Raw genomic sequence first — 4,838 nt, 5'->3', positions numbered from 1 at the left:
TGCCTAGAAGTCAAATATCTTCATGGGAGATGGATTTAAAGAAGAGGAAGAAGCCATGAGGAAGAAGTTCATTAGTCAAAGTGCACAGGAGATGTATAACGGTTTCTTAGCCTTTAGTATTGAAGGGATATCGGAGAAGATTATTCAGATGGAGAATACTATATCTTGATTAGAGACTAAGATGCTTGAATTGCATTCTCATCTAAAACGTATTGGGGGGTAACTTAAGATTCAATTCAGCCATACCAATTATGTAGAGGAAGCGGATAAGGCGATGTTCCTTAAGAAAAAGTGGATCAGAGATGACAGTATTAGAGCTCGTCACCACCATTCATTTTATCAACTCTATATTCTTGAAGAGACTATTGAGAGACAAGAATTCATTCCTTCTAATGAAGAGTGGCATTAAGTTAAGTGTTAGGAATTTTGTGTTTGGAGTCATGTTTTTAAGTTTTTTAGTGTTTATGTCTTGTGTTTAGTGTTTGTGTTACTTATGTGTTTAATTGTAAATGTGTGTTAAGTGTTTTGTACTTAGAAAAATTTTCTCATCCAAGACTATTTGGAGAGAGAATTAAGTGTTAAATGTGTTTATACTTGTTTGTGAATTAATATAAGTTTGTTTTTTGTGGAAATTTGTGTTATTTTTAGCCTTGAATTGAATTAATTATTATGGAGAATTTTGAGAGAGAAGGGATTTATAGGAAGTGAAAATAGTCATTTAAGTGCTATGAGACTATTTAGGGGTGGTTTACTTAGGCTAATAGTGCATTTTACTTAACATTAGAAATTTCAAAAATTGTGCACTCGTGCCTAAGCGCCCCACATCTCGCGCTTGAGTGCGAGCCAACCCGAGAGGCAGACGCTTAAGCGCTACTTACCCGCACTTAAGCGCCAGTTCACAAAAATTATTTTGTAAATGGTTAAAAGTGAATTTTTAGTCTAAAAATGCCATTTTTAACGCCTCCTATCGTCTTCCCCAACTTGAGTTTGAGATTTTGAGGGCTAGGGCAAGTGAAATTTGGAGATTTCTTGGTGGAATCAAGTGAGATTTGCTAGATCCAAGTTCCTTGAGGTAAGAGCTTTACTTCTATGCAAAAATTTTATATTTTCACCATATAATTTAAGCACATTTGGAAGATTTCAAAAATTTACTATTCATGGTGAAAAGTGAAGAAAAATCAATGGAAATTGCTTGATAAGTTTAGTTAGTGCTTTTGGAAGTTTAGTTTAGTGATTTAAACTTGATTTTTAAAGTTATTTTTGGAATTTATCAAATTTGTAGAATGGCACCAAGAATGAAAAGGAGCAATGGGAAGAGCCCATTTGGTTCAAGCAAATTTGTCAGTTCAAAAGCTCAGGATTGATTTAGTGATGCTCTCCAGTCACAAAAATTGATTCAGGAGACATGTTTTAAGAATCCAGGTGGAGAAGTGGATGACCTGATAGTCCGCCGACAGTGGAAACGATTCTGTTATTTCTCTGTTGTCGCTGTAATTTCAGTTGTAAGGGAGTTTTATGCAAATCTCCCAGAGGCTGAGGATGATCAAGTTATGGTTTGAGGGAAGTTGGTACCTTTTACTCCAGAGTTAATCAACTTGTTTTACCATTTATCACCGAAGACTTTGTGTTTTTATGCGAATTATAGTCCTACGGAAGCGGAATTGGACGAGATCATATCTTATTTGACTGTTGGAAGAGGACTTTGGAAGATTACAAATGAGACGAGAGTAAATTTTGTAACTTCAAAGTTGTGTGCACCATCAAAGGCTTGGCACTATTTTATATCTGCTCGTCTACTTCCTCCAAATCATCTCAATGAAGTGACCAGAGAGAGAGCGATGTTGAATTATTGTATTTATGAGGGAAAGCCCATCAACATAGGGGCTTTGATCTATCACATTATCATCAATTCAGCTGCTACTGCTACTACTGCAAAAATGTGATTTGCTTCCTTGATATTTTCTTTATGAGAGCAGGTTGGAGTAAAGTATGATATTTGGGAGGAAGTTCTGTTGCCTCTGAAGCCCATTACGAAAGTGAATGTGAAGACTTATTCAGAGCAATCAATTTTTGTCTGGAGAGGAGGATTTTCCAGGAGCTATGGATTTGAGACGTTTGTTGCATCTACCTCAGCTGCATCTTCGTCAAGACAATCTGTTTCATGTGCTTCTCCATCTCGAGGTGAGTGAACTGAGACTCAAGAGTAGTTATTACAGAAGATGATGACTCATATCCACTTGACCGCTGATAAAGTTCAAAATATAGAACATTTTATTGAGCATACAAATAGGTATAATAGGAGAAAGAGTGACTTTGAGGAGAAATTATACCCAGCTCTGGATGGCCTGATTAGAGGTGGCCTAAGAGTAGTATTTCCTCAATATCCTCATTATCCTGACTATGAGCCTAAAGAAAAAGAGTATAGTAGCGATTATGAGAGTGGAGAGGAGTAGAGATGAGAGATGATGTGTTGGACTTGATTTGGTTTGATTTATTGTTATGTTTATGTTTTGTTATGGACTTTGTGATGTAGTATTGCTACAGATGTAGTTATGTGATGTTATGGACTATGTTTTATGATGTGTTTTGAATTTTTATGTTCTATTGTTGTTGTGATAGTTGTGTTAGATAGTATTTTGTTTTTAAAATTTTAGGGTAGTAACTGTTTTTGTTTTTAGTACTGTGGATTGGTTAGTTTAGAACTTAACTTAATTTCAAGTCTTTTTTTTTAAAAAAAAGTTGAAAATCTTGCTAGCTTAGATCTTAATTTTAAAATTCAGAAATTGCTACCCTGTATTTTTTCTTTTATCATGTTAGTGTGTTGCTTGCTTTTATACCCACTGTTTAGAAGTCTATTGACTCTCTACATGTTAAACTAAAATAAAATGATAGAAAATTTGATCAAAATTAATTTTACTCTTGTCTTTAGTTTTATACTTGTATAATTAGGATGTAAACATTCCTTTTAGCATGTTATTTCAATTTTCATTCCTGCCTATATAATTATCTGATGCTAAACCGTTTAATCTGTTAAAAAAAAATTAAGTTTGGGGGAGGGATGAAGAACATTTTCAAAACTTGAATTTTATCTGTTCTCAAATGAACTACAAATGAATTTGAATTTTAAAAGAAAAATTGATTATGTATATGAATTATATTAGAGAAGTAAAATTTGATTTTAGAAATGAGTAAGAAAATTTAGTTAAAATTTTAAGTAAAAAAGAAAAGCTTTAAGTTAAAAATTTTTAGTATAGAAAATGATTAATATAAGTGACTATCTTTAGTAAGAAAAATTGTATTTTTGAAAAATTTAGATAATTTAGACTTTAATTTTTAATACTTAAATTTCTTTTATTAAAATGATTTTCAAACTATTATTATATTTATAAGTAAAAGTTTTATATCAAGACTTTGCTTTAGGAAAGGAAAAGTAGAATTCAAAATTTTTAAAGGCCTATCCAAAAGAAAAAAAAAAAAGAAAAAAAAAAGAAAAAGAAAAAAGAAAAAGAAAAGAAAAGAAAAAGAAAAGAGAGAAAAAAATGTAAGGGAGGAGAAGCTTGATGATTGGTGCCTGATCAATAATTGGTTCTACATTTGCTCTTTTTAAAGTATAAGACTTGATAAAATCTTAAGCTTATAAATATAATATAGTAAATAAAATTATTTTTAATAAAAAAATTTAAGTAGAGAAAATAAAAGAACCAAAATCTAAATTTAGAGAACTTACAATGTTTTTGAATTAAATAGGAACACATATTTTCATAGTTCTTAACATTAAAAATTTTCAAACTTTAAGTTGGTCTCATTTACTAATTATTTTTTCTAAATTGGTCTACAATATTTCTAAATCTAAATTTTTGTAACTCCTAAAGAAACTCATATACATATCATATATATTGTGTTTTTAAATATTGAAGTGTCACTTGAGGATAAGTAACATTTTAAGTTTGGAGGATTTTGATACACCTAAAATATATAGTATTTTTAGACACATTTTTATACCTATTTTTTGAGATATTACGCTTTAATGGAAGATATTTTTGTGTTTTTCTTGCAGATACAAATTTCTTACAGATACAAGTAAAAATAGAAAAAAATGCTTAAAGGAGAGAAAAATGATTAAATTTGGAGCAAAAAGGTGAAAAATTGTGCAAAAGAGTTTTGGCGCCTAAGCGCCGATTAAACAGAGAAGGCCGCGCCAAAGCGCCGAGACCCCACGCTTAAGCGCCAGTGGCTGTTACTGGACGAGTAAAATCGATTTTCATAAATTTTGAAGAGATTTTTGAGGCACCCATTGTCTTAATAGGTGGTTGTAACCACCATGAACAAAAATTATCATGAAAGGATGCGTCTCTTAAGCAAATACATCAAATCAAGACACGTTTTGAAGAGATCCCAAGGAACCTCTTAGAAAGCTAAAAAAGAGAGAAGAGAGGGCTTAGAAAAGAGTCCTAAAACGACCCGAAAAAGTGTGAGTCCGCAAAAGGTCAGAAAAGTGTGAGTTCTGAAAAGGTCAGAAAAAGTGTGAGTCCTGAAAATATTGGCAAGTTTTGAATGTTATTCTCTAGGGAGTTAGTTCAGAGAGAGTTTCAGGAACCACTTTTTAATTACTTTATCCTTTTTGTTATTTTATTTTGAGTGATTGTAAAAGAGAAGAGATTCAAAGGAACTTCAAGAGTTTGGTGGAGGACTTAAGATAAGTTTTTATCATTTTGTTTTAGACTACTTTTGGTTTTAATCGAGACTTGTTGTTGGTTTGACAATGATTTCTTTTAAACTAAAGTGTGGTTTTATTTTCTCCATGAATTCTGAGTAGTTTTTTTTATCTTTCTTTTTTA

This window comes from Phalaenopsis equestris, unplaced genomic scaffold, assembly GCF_001263595.1.
Source record: "Phalaenopsis equestris unplaced genomic scaffold, ASM126359v1 Scaffold212363, whole genome shotgun sequence".
Taxonomy (NCBI): Eukaryota; Viridiplantae; Streptophyta; class Magnoliopsida; order Asparagales; family Orchidaceae; genus Phalaenopsis; species Phalaenopsis equestris.
This window is presented reverse-complemented; position numbering follows the sequence as displayed.